Raw genomic sequence first — 16668 nt, forward strand, 5'->3', positions numbered from 1 at the left:
GGAGACGCTGCTCCCTGCCCCAAGGCGACGGACGCGGAGTCATCCGCTGGTCCGCCCAGCCAGAGGTCTGCTATGGCGAGCTCCTCGGTAAATCAGCGCGCCTGGCCCAGAACCAGTGAGGCCAACGGTGATAGTCACTGCATCATGGCTGTGGACGTGGAGCCTTCTGCGGCTATGTCCGACCATAGACCACTTTTGGCAAGCTCGTCGCGGAAACGAAGCACCTGTTCGAGCACCAGCGAGGACACAGAACTGTACTCGGCCACTGGCGACGACTCGTCGGATGACGACTTCGAGACCGTGAGAAGCAGGAAGGCCAAAAGAAGAAGTATCAAGTCGTCTTCACCAGCAGGGACATTAACGTCTCAGTCAAAAGGAGAATGCTGGCCGCACACCATCCTCTTCATGCCCGAGGACTCCACCATCAGCCTTCGAGCAGTAAACAGGCAAGCTCTCTCTATGTACTTTGAGGGGGTAGCACCAAACGACATTAAGGATATCCGGGTGAACACGCGGAAGAATATTCTAGCTGTGGACACAATGACTGCCAGCGCCATAGACAAGCTTCGCAGAGTATCAGATTTGGGAGGCATCAAAGTACGACCGGTTATTCCAATGGACGGTGCCTGCACGGCGGGAGTAATCTACGACATTGATTTGGCCATAGCAAACTCGGACCTCCCAACTCTCATAAAACCAGCGAACGAAGGAGTTCTCATCGCGAATGTACTTCGCCTCGGAAACACCCGATGTGTAAAGATAATGTTCAAAGGAGATTCCATTCCGTCGCATGTCAAAGTGGGACACTTCCGACATCCTGTTCGACCATTTGTCCCTAAACCACTCCAGTGCCATAACTGCATGAAAATTGGTCACATCAAGAGTGTATGTACAAACACCACAGTATGCCCCCGATGCGCTGAGCCGCACACTGCAGACGCATGTCGGGCAACAAGTCTGAAGTGCAGAAACTGTGATGGTCCGCATGATGCTGCATCCAAGGAATGCCCTCGGATTAAGAAGGAAATCGCCATTATCAAACAAATGGTTAGGGACAATTCAACCCACAGAGAGGCTGCTGAAAGGGTACGGCGGCGACGTAGTCGCCGACGGAGGCGTGGAGGACAGAGTGTTGCGCATAACCCATTTCCTCCGAGCACGAGTGAAGTAGTAAGCACGAAGCGAAAAGAAGTGGAGAAGCTCACAGCTGCGGATGAGTGGCCTACGCTTCCGCGTACACAGCCTGCAAAGGAGCCTCCTGCGAGGCCTCGCCGCCCTACACCTTCCACCGAGTCTACTTCCGTTGAGGATGTGTCAAGGGTCGATCGACAGATCATCCCGATGTTAAGATCCCTCGTCGCTGTCATGGCAGACATACTAAGAAGCCTGGGAACTCCAACCGCTCGAAGCGGGTTACAGGTGTTGGACGCGCTGAGCCCAGTCCTCGCCTCCCTCGCGTAGAGTCATGGCAGGAGATCAACAATCGTTCCGCAAAGACGTCAGAGAAGCATCAGTCATCCAGTGGAACGCAAGAGGACTTAGATCACGGATTTCCGATTTTCGTCAGTACGTGTTTTCTAACCTTTTCCCAATCATCGTAATATGTGAACCGAAATTATCAAACCCGATCAGGCTATCTGGCTACGAATCAATCCCGTCCAAAACCCGAAACGAAAGCAGCAAGGTCATTGTGTATATTCGTCGGGAGCTTACCTACATCATTCAACCTGTGTCGCCTCATGATGAGAACCAATATGTTTGCCTGACTGTGAAGCAGAAAACCCTCACCTTCACATTAATAGGTGTCTACTTATCTCCCTCAGCCCGTTTTGATTGCCAAAGACTGGATGACATTCTTTCGAGCGTCCCGGATCCGTGGATAATTATAGGAGACTTCAACGCCCACCACCCAATCTGGGGAAGTTCAAAAGTCAATACCACGGGCCGGAGGCTGGCTTCATTTGTATCGACTCATGAACTGTCTCTACTTAATGACGGGAGCCCTACATTTCTGCGAGGATCAACGTACAGCAGCTGTTTGGACTTGACGTTCGTGTCACGTCGCTTCGCCACAAGTGTTAAGTGGTTTTTAGACATCGAGACACATGGTAGCGATCACATCCCCAGTTATCTCACCATCGAAGGCTTTGCTAGCGACCACCCGCCGAAAACCGTACGGAAGATCGATCTATCAGCATTCAAAACCAACATTGAACACGCTTGTGAAAAAGGCTTAACCTCTGACATTGAGCAAGCGATCAAACAAGCAGCGCAGAGTGCGATGCGCACGCTGGCATATTCTTCAAGGCCCTCAGAAACGGACATGGAGTTAGAGCGACTCCGTGCGACTCGTCGGCGTGCGGAGCGTAGATATCGACGCACAAAATCCATTCAAGATCTACGGATGGCCAGGCGCATGCAAAAGAAGATCCAGCGTCGTATAGACAAACTGGAGTTTCAACGGTGGGCGAAATTTTGCGCGAGTCTAGACCCTCGCAAACCGCTTTCTCAAATATGGCGAACCGTGCGAGGCCTACGCACATTTCCCCAACAACGTTTTCCGTTTAAAGCCTTGGCCCTTTTCCAAAATAGAAGGGATATCGAGGTAGCGGAAGATTTTTGTAGGAAGATTGCGGGCCCACCAAATTGCACAGAAGCCCTTACTGCTCATTACACGCCACATTCCCTTGACCCGCACCTGGACCTGCCTTTTTCAATGGAAGAACTGAATGTGGCTCTTGCTTCATGCAATCGATTGTCATCGCCTGGGCCGGATGGCATATCATACCGCCTATTATGCAATCTCGGTGATCGAGCACGAAGTGCTTTGCTGGAAGTATTCAATGAATCTTGGAGAGATGGAACGGTCCCCAGAGAGTGGAAAACAAGCCGGTTGGTTGCACTTCTCAAACCTGGAAAATCGCCTCTAGAGCTGACATCATACCGCCCAATAGCGCTGGCTAGTTGCGTAGGAAAGCTGATGGAGCGAATGATCCTTGCCAGACTCGAGTGGTTCCTAGAACGCCATAGAATATATCCAGACGCCATGGCCGGTTTTCGTCGTCTTCGGAGCTCCATTGACAATGTCATTGACCTGGTGACCTACGTACAACACCAGAAAATGAGCAGACGGTTATCTGTCGCACTATTTTTAGATGTCAAAGGAGCATATGACAATGTTTCCCACGAAGCCATACTTGACGCCCTCGAGTCAGTTGGTTTGGGTGGGCGAGTGTACCGCTGGATCCAATGCTACCTACATATGAGATCATTGTTTATGCAAACTGATGATGGGCCGACTTCTGAACATTATACACACCGTGGTGTTCCTCAAGGTGGTGTATTGAGCCCCACACTGTTCAACCTGGTTCTGATCGGTCTCGTTGAACGCATACCAGATTCCGTGCAGATATCTCTCTATGCAGATGATATTTGTGCCTGGACATCAGGTGTAACACGTCCTCAGGTACGTGCGAGACTCCAGAAAGCAGCGAATTCAATATCGGCGTACCTTAGAGAACAAGGCCTCGAGATTTCTCCTGAGAAATCGGCGCTGGTCGCGTTCACGCGGAAGGCAATGACGTCATATCCCATCGCCATCAATGGACACAGTGTCTGCTACGCCAGGACCCACAGGTTTTTGGGGGTCACGATCGATCGAAATCTCTGCTGGAGTCCCCATGTGGCCACTCTAAAGAAGCGCCTAACGGCCATCGCACAACTTTTCAAGTTCCTCGGAGGCAAAACGTGGGGCACATCAGTGCACGCGATGTTGCATTTGTACAAAACGCTGTTTCTGGGGTACCTGCGGTATAGCTTGCCGGTTCTGACGAACGCTTGCAAAAGCAGTATACGCACAATAGAAAATGCCCAGGGCCAGGCACTCAGAGTTTGTCTTGGATTACCACGCTGTACATCAACAGCGGAAACCATCGCAATCGCCAAAGATTATCCGGCCACAGTGCACATTACTTTGGAGGTGCTTAGAGCTCATATTAGACACCTTGCTCGCGCCCCTGCCCACCACCTAGCTTCGCTTCCAGAAGATCGACCGAGTGCCTCCTTCTGTAAGAGAGTATTGACTTTCCGTGAGTGCCTTCCAACAGTCTACACACCTCCGGAACGGATACTAACACCTCCTTGGTGCTTGGACCGACCAAAACTGCGCTTGACAGTGCCGGGGATTCGCAAGAAGGCGGAGCTCTCGGCGCCAGCTTTAAAGCAGATGATTCTACTCATGCTACACGAAGAATACAAAGATCATGTCAAACTTTACACGGATGGCTCGACAACTGTTGGAGGATCTGCAGGAGCTGTGATCTTCCCAGCAAGAGCCGAAACCATCCAGTTCAGAACGTCACACAAGACGACATCGACAGCCGTGGAGCTCGCGGCACTCCGCAGCGCACTCCGCAGGATTGACCAAGAGACACCACAAAAATGGAGCATTTTTACTGATTCGAAACCAGCTCTCCAATGTCTACACAATACTCTACGTCGTGGACCTCAAGATCAATTGGCGCTCGAAATACGACAACTGTACCATCACCTAATAGACGAAGGACATGACATATCTTTTCAGTGGTTACCAGGCCATTGCGGCATCATCGGTAACGAGCATGCCGACAATGCAGCTAAGAATGCTCACGAAAATGGAGTGATGGAACCCATTCCACTATCAAGAAGCGACGCAGCAGCAAAGATTAATACGCTTGCGCAGGATGTCGCAAGGTCTATGCGGAATACGCCCGGTTTTCTCCACACCCGTCTTCACCGCCTGGACCCATGCCTACGACTTACTATTCCATCTGGCCTACCCCGATCCGAGACGACCCTTCTCTGCCGTATGTGGCTTGGGGTGTCTTTCACGAACGCTTTTGCCTGCCGCATCGGAATGAGAGACAGCGCTACATGCGACCATTGCGACAATGACGAAACAATTGAACATATTTTATGTCAGTGCCCCCAGTACAGCTCTCAGCGACAGTCCCTCTCAGCAGTGTTTGCTCGCCTCGACGACCAGCCATTTTCTGAGCAGTCAATCTTGGAATGTCGGAAAGATCGAGCTTCACGCCAGAAAGCAACGAAGGCGCTGATGAAGTTTCTGCGAGCGACCCGCCTCGTAGAACGATTGTGACACTACTGTGTGCGAGTGTGTGTATGTGTGTTTGTGCTTCTCTTCCTCCCTTTCCCCTTACCCTTTCCCCAGTGCAGGGTAGCAAACCGGATATGTTTTCTGGTTAACCTCCCTGCCTTTCCGCATTAAAATTTTCTCTCTCTCTTTTCTCTTTTCCCCTGTTGCCTCTTGCTCAAGCGCTCGCTATGCAAGCCCTCGAACGCGGAAGAATTTCGGGTCGCTTACAACAGCGCGTTAATTGGAGCACTGCTGATACGCCTGCCTGGAAAGTATCGTTGCCAATTACACGGATCCATTGTTGCTCAACTACGGCCAACGCCTCCTGTAAGACTGTGGGCGTAGCCAGGTGACCGATGCTTGGGGCGAGAGTGGAAGGGAAAGGCTTTTAATAGCCGAGCCTCGCGGCTCGTTAGGCTGGCATTCCGCTAACACAACGCTTCTCGCTACAAGCAAGCCAAATGGATCGCTTGGATGGTCGTACGCTTTTCGCGGTGCCATTAGGGGCGTGTTATGATCATGCACAGGTGAACGCGCAGTACTCACGAGTCGGCAAAACTAACTATACCAAAGGGCACAGGGCACATCTCGTGTCTCTCACTTTCCGTTTCTGCATTTACTTTTTTGTAGTTTAATGACTTCCTTTCCGAGCTTCTCTGGTTATGTGCTTCTGAGCCATTAGAAAACGTTAAAAAAATCAAGCACGCTCAATAATAATATTGAGCATAACGTGAGGATTACTTTATTGAAGTTTTTGGGAAATGATGTTTAAAAAGCCTGTGCCCCCCCCCCCCCCCTCCTCTAGTACATGCTTTAATTATTTTTTTTAGCTAAGAAGTCAATTTACGTAACGGGAACATGGCATAGTGACGGTTAACGTGCGTGCGCATAGTGAGTTAACAGAATGCTTTGGTGGGAGGGTCGGTTGGTCCTTTTTATTGATTGATATGTGGGGTTTAACGTTCCTAAAGCACCGTATGATTATGAGAGACGCCGTAGTGGAGGGCTCCGGAAATTCTGACTGCCCTGGGATATTTAACGTGCGCCCAAATATGAGAACACGGAAGTACAACCTTTCGGCCTCCATCGGAAACGCATCCGCCGCTGCCAGAATTCCATCCCGTGACATGTGGGTAAGCAGCCGAGTACCTTAGCCACTGGACCACAGCGGCAGGGCCGGTTTGTTCTCTTAAAAATGAAAGAATAGTGCAAGAAAGGTAGGGCAACAAGAGACAAGAGTGTGTGATAAGGGTTGAGAGTGAGCACTCGACCCGTCTTCTCGTCTCCCTTATCCTGCTATTCTTTTGTGCCACGCTATTATTTTAAGGCGGAGATTGAGTAAGGCCTTCTGCCTGTTAACAAGTATCGCGAATACGCTCGAGAAGTGCGGGAAGCAGGAGCAATGTAGGCAGAACAGGGGGTGACAGAGTTCAAAAAGTATGGCTCAATGTTATTGACGCTTGTATTATTGTGTTTATTGTGCGAGTAGCTTTCTGAGTAAAGGGAACACGAAAGGGCAAACGTATTCGTGAAGGGACCAGAGATTGCCATAAAGCACTGATACTGTCACTAAGGGCAGGTTACTCAGGCCATGAAACTGTGCAACTTTATTTTACTACCACCTTGATGTACGGCTTTGATTACCTGAAATCAATAAGTAATTCATTATTTCCTGGAGCTGCTCGCGTTGAAACGCCAACAACTTCATGCCTTCAAGCTGAAGGATAAATAGTGATCATCCCGGTGTGCTCTACGTCGGATTGTAGCGATGTTCGCAGCCCAGGAGACTAGCTACTTGGGAAAGAAGTAAATGAAAACTACGATGATTGCATAGATTTATAGCGAATGTGAACACGACTGCCACATATTTGACGCTGTACTGGGAAGCTGAAGTGTTGCTTAGCAGTCACAGTAGACATGAACGCCCTGACCTGCATTCGAAAAAAATTAATTCAGAGAGGCAGTCCGGGAAGAGCTGTAAACGTTGCCATCAGCAGGAACGAACAGATGCATAAATTATGGGTACAATGTGAATAGCGCTCTTTTTTGTACCTTTACTGGCTCACGTAAAATATCGCAGAAATAAGTGCTTCTCTGCTCTCATAGAAAGATGACTTATTGTGCTGAGTGCAATACTTTTTCTTTTGTGTTAGTTTGGGAAAATTACTTTTTTTTCACCCAGTAGGCCTAAGCGTATACTGTACTCCGGAAATAAAATAAATCTTGCTGTTACCCTTCGTGCAGAAGACTCAATGAACCTACACGTGTTAATATCACGTAGGCGCTTGTCGTCATGGCTCCGACAGGCGTCCTAGTAGTCGTTCTTTTATATCATCCACACTCTGATCGCAAATTCATTCAATCAAGAGCGTGTTTCGTGACTTTGCCAACGTGTTTGGCATTACGTTTTTTTATGACTGGCGACACGCTAGTGCTGATGTCTTGCCTTCTGGCCCCGACAACGGCATCTGGATATACATAGCCACAACATCTGCGCGGGTGTAAGCCGGATAGGCTACAACAGGCAGAGAATGCCAGCGAGATTCCATCGGGATGCCGAAACGTTCGCGCGCTGACGAAATTAAAGAATCGCAAGAGGGGGCGAAAATGGGGTTTCCAGGAAACATGGCTTTCATCTCGTCTCGCGCCGTCGGCAAGGCGCCATCAACGTGTGGTGGGCCTATACCGATAATGTTGCGTCGGGCTTTGATCGATTGTCACTGCATGACGTTTGCACGTGTCTCCCAGTCATCCGACTGACTCACTTCCAGTTGAGGTTCCTGATGTGACGTCATTGCCACAGCAGTCAGTACACTTTCACTGGCACTGCGAAATCGTGCTGTGAAGGGAACGTCGAACGGCCCACTTATAGAGAAGGGATGCTTAGGATATATGAAACAGCGTTGATCGGTACGATCCATTATGCAATAGAAAAGAGATGCGTAGACAGGTTGACGCCAATTGTCACGACTGCAGTTGATTGTCTGGTTGCGTGTGCTGTGATAGCCTAACACAGCATTGTTTTCTGTTGTGTTGCCTATACTGTATGAAAAAATATTAAGCGCCTGCTCCCGGAGTTGTGTCGCTATAACGTTCTGAATGCTGCAGATGATTTCCAAACACCGGGGAGCTAATTTCTGTAACGATGCGTCGAAGCACTGCAACATCTTCAATAAATAAAAACAGGAATTCTGAGTTACCAGGAATTGCTGAAGCCCACTAGAACCAATGCTACCGATAACCCATGGCATTCCATTTTCGATGCAGTGAAGCACCAAACTGTCACGACGTTGTCAAGCGCCCGGCTTGTTTTGTTTAACCAAGAAGATTGAACACACGAAGACAGGAATATGCAACAGAAACAGAACCTTCATTACACGCAAACAGATATAAAGTACACAAGAGAATAGAAATACACAACTCCCAACAAATAAATCCTATCTCTACCCAAAACTTTTGGCGTCCCTTACAACGCGTCAATCAACGTCTCTGTAAAACAGCTGGTGTTTTACGCTCGCTGTCGGACTCTGTCAAGAAGTCATCACTTGTTGCGTCTCTCGGTAACGAAGCTGTGAGGCGCTAAGCTGACTAGCCTTCGCTGACTCGGGTACCGTTCCCCTCTGGCAGCTTGAGACGAGAGCCGGCAGGCACTCCAAGCACGTTCCAGGCCCTTCTGACCCGTGCGATGATCGCACGACAGCCGGGTCGACCTGGCTCGTTCTTCACGAGCCGTCTTGGCAGTTCGCTGCACAGCCGGCCAGCTGAACGACTGGGAAATAGCCGACCGCTCGTCGAGGTGGGCAGACAGCGAACTTAGGCCTGTAGTACAAGATCAGTAGTCAACGTCCTCGCTCTATCGGCTCCAGTCCTCCGTGCTCACTACGCAGTTCTTTTTTGGCGCACCCCGTCTTCCAGCACCTCTTTACTCCACTCACATTCCGTCCATTTCTATTCTGATCATTCTATTCGTCTTCCACTTCTCTTGTCATTCCTGACGTCTACGAACTGAAAACAGAGGCTGTATGTCCCGTATTTTATGTAGACATGCAAGAAACATTCCAGTGGGACAATAAAAAGAACACGTGCTGTTTCCGATATCGCAGTTTTCTTTTTCGCATCTGATATGTGAAGACTCAGTGGGTGCAGCCCTGGCTGCCAAATCTGTGTAAGGTTGCAAGCTCCCCAAAAGTTATCTCGTTTGTAAATTGGGTGCTATTACATTTCAGGAAAGTCGCATAACTGAGGCGTTTGATCGGCCGGATCACATGCGTCCGGAGATTTACTCCCTGCAATAATAATATTCGCATTTATCCAGAAAGCTTGACAAAAAAGGCGACAAAATAGTGGCTGATGGTGTGTGACGTTTTGATGGGCGGACTACGGAATTTATTATATAAAAAAACAAAAAAACTTAACGTGAATTCAGCGGCCTAGACCCGTTATGACTGAATTTATGACTGCGCCATTCAATGAACTCGCGTTAATTCAGCGTGTGCACAATATTTTATATTTTCTGCTTGTTTTACCCACCGAACAGCCGTTAGATTAACTACATTCGGCATAGTATAGACTTACACTACACATTAAAGCTTACCATTCCGTTCCATTTCATTGGCGTCTATCTAAATTGTCGCGAAAACTGCGGAAAGGTTACGCGTAAAAGTAGTTACCTGCTTGCCCATTATATTATGTAGGTTCAACGAACTTACATCCGCATTAAGTTTACAAAGCGCACAGGCTTTAATATATGCCTACCATGTGTCCTCTGTACCACGTTGTTTTCTGTGGTAGTAGGTACAATGTATCAGTGCAAAAATTTGGTGGCTATTTGTAAGCACTTGCAATAGATGACGAAGCGACCTAGAAATCTTCCGTTGTGTTTCCCATGTTTCACTATCCAGGGTATTATTTGTATAATAGCGTTGAAATTTTTTATTCATCAATTTCCATATTGCGAAAAAATCTGAAATTTCCATGAAAAACCTTTATTGCATGTCAGAATACTGATGCGAAGTGTCGGAAAAGACAGGCGTCGATACTAAAATCAATGGTGATGTGGAATACTTTATGACTCGAAGAGCAGTGATAACGAAAAATGTCACACCACGAAGATTGACACTCCACTGCTGTGCTGAAATCATGGGGTGTAGAGTTTACAGTACAGCCAATGTGTTCGCGTTTACGTGTGGCGATATATGACGAGGTGCCCTTAACTTAGCAGTAAATCGAGATACATTGCATGGGTAGGGGGGGGGGGGCATTCTTGCTTTCAACCTTAACTTTACTTGCCAAAAGATAGTGACTCTAGTGGCGCGTTAAATATTGTTACAAGCTGGAGTGCACGTCCGGCGCTAGCGTAAAATACCCCGGCCAAACCTACAGCCAAAACCGTGCTGTCCCTGGATAGATTGCCCCAGCTGTCCATAGCGCGTGGTCATCGTCCTTGGGGGCCGCTTTCTGGAACGGCCTCGCGTCCTCTGTTCGTGGGCAGGCAACGAGTTTTCATCGAACTGTACACGTACCAATGTTACGCGGAGTGTTTCACTCATTTCCGCTTCATTTTCATTTCCCGAGTTACGCCGAGCGCGAGCTTGCGTGGGTCCATTTCGGAGACAATGAGACGGAGCGCAGGGTTTTTCCTAATTGGTGGTCCGGTGCTGCGGCCTTTACAGCGCCACGTCATACCTTAGTGGCCAGTAATCTGTGTACAATGCGCGTCATAATACTATAAATTAGCTCAATTGTCTCAATGCACGCTTGATGCAAGTTGTGCAACCAACGAGTAGTCTCAAAGAGGGCGATAATAATTTGAATTTTGATAAAGTATACCCACCATGTTCGGAGAGAAATAATGATCCGGTACGACCGCCGAAAAGGGCATCGGTAATGTGGACACCGAGCGAAATTGAAACAGCGCTAACCTAAGAAATAAGATGCTCCTGTTACTGTACAAATATTTCATAAAAATACAATTACACCTGTTAGGCATTCTGACACTTTCTCGAGTCAAACAGAGAGAAGAGCAAAAGAATGCTGGTATATAATGCGGAGACCAATAGTGGAGTGTTCTAAAGTAAAAACACGAACAAGCGCGATCAGATGCCTAAATCATGCAGTCTTTTGGAAACACTCCATGGAATCGTCTATTTGCACTGTAAGTGGGTAGTGCATTTTAAGACGATTTTAGTTAAGAAATGCTTGTGAATCTCTCGACCAATAGAAACCCGCATGTGTGTTTTGTTATTGCCTGAGATATAGTGAATAAGTTAATAGGGCTAACCTATAAATGGCGCATTATTCCTTAATCCCAGGGTGCGAAACAACAATAGCATCAAGGATAACAATGCTGGCAAAGATATATTACTACTACTACTACTACTGCTACTACTACTACTACTACTACTACTACTACTACTACTACTACTACTACTACTAATAATAATAATAATATCCAGAATTTTTGTGCTTGAACAATGTTATAATGCCGAGGCGTGCCGTTGTGGAGGCCTCCAAAAGTTATGTTTTTTCGTTAAGGGTCCTTGATATCACACCCTTCATGAACCTCTAGCACTTCGCCCCATTGAAATGCGACCTCCGCGGTGAGGATCGTACCTTCGACCTTTGGGACAGCAGCTGAGCACTGAAACCACAGATTAGCGTTAAATTGGGAACAGCCAAGAAAAGAACTCGAAAGCATACCATGCTGTTTTCAGATTTTTAAAATGCGACGCAAGTACCATGCAGAGCACTGAGAAACAGACAGAATTTAGAAAGGAGAAATTAGAAAAAAACAGCAAAGTTTGATAAACAAGGTAGGCACAGCACGCACAAAACCTGCGATAACGTATTATAACCCTGGTTTCCTGTTTTCTTGTGATAATATCTGCGATTGCTCATAGTTTACTTGTACGTCTCAACAGGCACCCCTTTGCAGCGTAACCGCGTACGGCATGCCGCCTGAATGCGCTGTTCGCATAATTCTCGTTCGGCGCAGTTCGTATCATGACCCAATTTAAAAGCCAGGTAGCCTTGCTAAGTGCTTGCACCTGTGGGATAGCGTTACTGTTTCGTATTGCCCTTGCTTTGAATTGCAACGCGACTTCTTGGAACTTTACCTGAGTATTGATTGATATCCTTCTGATGCCTTGTGAATGCCCCACTTTTGCGCTGTTTCTAGAGCCACGAGCGAATAGCCCTTTGCTTTCAGAACACTTCATCTTTACTTTCACCTCCGTTTATGCGAGTGCGCAAATCTTTCGAGCCATCTTTGTCGGCACTGGCTGTCGTAATACTGCTGACGAGGCGTTGAGACAACCTTTTTTAATCCAATCAAGTGTAACTTTTTTTGTTATTAGCTGAAGGCAGCCGCACACCTTTCTTCAGCAATCAGGCATATCGTTGTTTATTGCCGCGGCTGAGCTTAATGGTGTCTCTGTTACAGCGGGCTTTGGTTGAACACGAGACGTACCTCAAAAATAAAAAAAGAGAAAAAAAAGGCGAAGGGCTTTCACCCTCTCAGTGAAGCCAGAGAATCCGTCATTGTGGTTGGCACACACGCCGAGTGCAACCAAAAGAAGTGCGTTCAGGCAGCCTGAGCCAGTGTATTCGAAAACGCAGCCCTCAAGAGAATGCAGGTTCACGACCGTGGGAGAGCAGAACAGAGCTGGAGAAGCTCGACGGTCGAGAAACGTGCGTGTTGACGTTGACGTCTACATCGCTGCCACTCGTATGTGAGGCCGGCATGCCGAGAATGGCCGTGCGATATCTACTGTTCACCCTTGTATCACGGGGTGTGCTTTCATCGTACAGGATACGACCTGGATGATCCCCCGCGAGGAACCCTTGATTGCGCGTCGTGTGCGAATAAGGGAATAGCAGTGCTGGTCCTTCGTGGTAGTTCAAACGTGCACATGCACGGAAAGGGCAAGTAAAATTCATTGCAATGATCGAAGTGAGAGGCCTTAAATCAGCGCAGTCCCTTGCCAGCCACTTTTGCCGATTCCATGGAAGCACGACGTGCGAAGGCAGAGTTTTGAAGACAGAATAAAAAAAAGCTGTTTATTTTGTTATGAAAATAAGAGGTGGCGGCAAGCATCAGAAGTTCAGCATCTAGGAATAAGTACGATAATAGCAGCTTTCACTTATCACTGATATCGTGAACTACATCAGATAATTTTATGAAGGCTCTGTGCCATTATTCCTGCTTCTTTTACATCGCCTCACAAAACTTGATCCAAACGAAAGGAACGTATTGGCAAATTTATGGCAATAACTTATTGTGTTCGTATGTAACGCTTACTTTCGCTTTTTTAAAACTGACAAAACATATGAAGAGCTCAATACGTTTGTGGCCGGGCGGATTTTCTGTCGAAAACGGCAGATATTTCAACCACACAGTGAACGATTTTGATTCGTTTTAAACAATTCAAATCACAAGATTGACTTCCGTATGCATGGATGTTGTGTTATTTTACTGACAATTGAGGGATGTTGGGGAGATGTCTAAGCAAACAAAAAATAAAGAAACAAATATTGCGCTTTTGAACACTGTTGCTTGTTCTCTCTGTTTAGTTACATTGTCCGCGCAAATGCATTCGGTCGCATTGTTCAAGAACATGAACCTACTGAAAAACATATAGCCTACCAAGGAGCACATAGCAAATAAAGAACATTGCCTATCTTGAGGTAAATATTGGTTACCTATACAAAAACCGCGGCAATGATTGAAAAAAAAAAGCTTTGCTTAAAATAAGCAATTATAGGCAATGGTATTTGTTTGTTGGTTATGTCAATACCTTGTATTGCTCTTAGTCACCGAAAAAAAAAGCACGCTTCAATTTTAGTGAACTGTTAAAGAACATCATAGGTATCAGAAAATGCGGGTAAATTCAGAATAAAAATTGTCGTTTTTCACTCAACAATCCTACTTTTTACCCCTCAATGTTTCCGCACCTGTGTGTTGTTGATGTCTATATTGACCATATCTACCTCGTATGAGTTAACTTGCTCCATTCCATGCCACGAAATACAGAGGTACATATATAAAAAACAACGGCGTCGTCATACATCAGAAAGTTCAATAGACAACAAGTAAAATTGCCAATAATGAACCAGTCTAGTGTCAAAACATCAGAGCTCTACTGCACCGGAAAGGGTTCATGCTCAAACTCTTATTGATGGTATACATTATCCCTTTTGAGGTTCGTTAACGTTAAGGTAAATTTCTATAAGATTTCAAGATTTCTATTGGCGATTTTCAAGAGTAACTCTCGGGTGTTTCTTGAATGCGAATTTCTACAACACCAGTGAAAGAGGCAAGTTATTTGAATAGCGTGCTATATTTATGAATATGATGCATTTTATGTTTAGTTGAAAGGGAAACACGGCTCTGTGGTTTGAAAAGGTTAATGAGACTTTCAATATATTCACTAAAATTGTGCCTAAGAAACAAACTAAAGCTACTAGAAAGCTTTTGAAACGTGAATAACGACTTTGTTACATAAAAATTTGTGGACGCAAACTACCATGGATGAACAGGCATAAGGAAGAGCGTTAAAATACGTAACCTTGACAAGCCTTTCCAGTCTACTGCTAGCAAACGAGATTCGGGGCACAATATGTCTGTTAAAGTGACTTAGTATACTCCCCTCGTAGGATCCCTTTGTTATATATGAGGAAACATGCTGACGTTACCAAATATTTGCTTCATTTTCAAGGGGGTGGTTATGCGTTCTGGGTAGTTGGTGTGGGTCTATTTTATTCAGTGACGCATGTGGAAAGTTCAAAGCGTGGAAAGATGGCATTGCAGATGATGGCATTTTGGCATTTCAGAGCAGTGCGGGTACCTCCGTCGATAACTTCATGACACTTCTATACTTTTATTTGTGTTTGAAATTTGTCTGTGTTCGACGAAGGGGAGACATTTTCAACGTAACGATATATGTATCAACTCGTGTGTAACGCCCGTGCTGTGCAGTTTGTATGTGGCTTCGTTTGACGTAGTGTCAGCTCAGGCTTTTCATAATGCAAATTTGAGCAGAGTGGACAGGCATGTAGACAACTTCTTCATAGTTTCAAATGCTAAACCAGTTTCAACCCTGACCAACTTCATGAAGAGAATCCTACAGAAATTTTGACAACATGCGAAAGGGCTGTCCTTCACGCATGAGATACATGCATACGAGACATTTCACTTTTTATACTTGAGCCCCACTTTGGCGAAGGAGCACAACTGCTGGTCTTCATTCGGGCACAGAGCTGATTCACGCTGATCAATCAAAAGCAGTTAAAGAAGGTATTGCTTTATAGTGCTCATAAAGTGCATAGGCTGTCTTGCCCTCACAGAATACAGGAGAGATTTGACAACGAGACGAGGTCAGCCAGCTGCATTCAGTTGGGTATTTTCGCTGGGTCATTACGGTAGCTGCTGGATCTCTGATTTGAAAGGCTAAATGGAAAAAGAAGGAATGTCAGCGGTTTCAAAAAAAAGACCAGTAGTTGTCCCGTATGCCCACGAGATTGTACATAACCTTAATGTGGTGGACAATAGGTACAAAGTACCTGTGATGTATCCTCCGCCAAAGAAAGAAGAGAAAACAAACACGACAGGCCTGTGCCCACATACTTTAAGAAGACCCACGCCTGCCTCCTGTGGTAAGAGGCATGCGAGGCCCTACGTCACCTGTGCGATGGGAGTGGTCTATGAAATTCTGCTTTCCTGTAAAAGGGCCTACATCGGCCAAACCGGCCGATGCGGAAACAATAGAGTGAAACAGCATGCTGGTTCAACCAAAAATAACGTTTTCGCAGATTTTCCTATGCTGTGCAGGGCGTCTGAATGTGAGCAGGATTTGCTCATCAGCATTCTAGGCAGAAGCAAGGAGGTGATTGAGCGAGAGATGATACAAGCGTATACTTGATCTGAGAGAAAAAGAGATGCTAGCAATATTGATATGTTGGATGTACTGCGTCCACTTTAACTTGATTTTTTGACAAGGTTCAGAACAAGCAGGTGCTTCGAGTGTCGAAGTGTGTGATCTGACGTATGGTGCGTTTGCGCGCATGTTTGACATGAATATATTGCGGTGGTTTCGCAAGAACGCAAGAATAATGTTGCAAGTTGATCCTCTTTCTTTTTGCCTCATCTTGCGTGGTGGTTTGCTTCAACTAATTTTCGCGTAACATGTCCTAATTAACCCAACAATAAGTTCTATAAACGATTTTGCGCAGGATGCCCTGTCAGCTGTAAGTCAATAATGCAGTTGTCTCGACCAGCATGATGTTGCTAGCTTATATAAAAAGTCACTTCCAGGTGTGAGCAACTACATAATTTATCGTTGTTACAAGCGATAAAGTTAGAGCACATTTATTTATTTATTTATTTATTTATTTAATATACCTCAAAGGCCACCCAACAGGGGGCTTTACATGAGGGTGTGGGCAAACAATATAGGGTTAATAAAACAATGATTCTATGGCATTTTTAAATCTATCCGTGTTGCTATGATGGATGACACTTGGGGGAAGATCGTTCC

The 16668-nt window shown here is 46.3% G+C and overlaps 1 protein-coding gene across 1 annotated transcript in view; it reads left to right on the forward strand.

Annotated features, from left to right (window-relative positions):
- Positions 1-16668, forward strand: part of LOC119174137 (uncharacterized) — a 149451-nt gene that overhangs the window by 109323 nt on the left and 23460 nt on the right. The gene's annotated exons all lie outside the window — the stretch shown is intronic.

Source organism: Rhipicephalus microplus, chromosome 5, assembly GCF_043290135.1.
Source record: "Rhipicephalus microplus isolate Deutch F79 chromosome 5, USDA_Rmic, whole genome shotgun sequence".
NCBI lineage: Eukaryota > Metazoa > Arthropoda > Arachnida > Ixodida > Ixodidae > Rhipicephalus > Rhipicephalus microplus.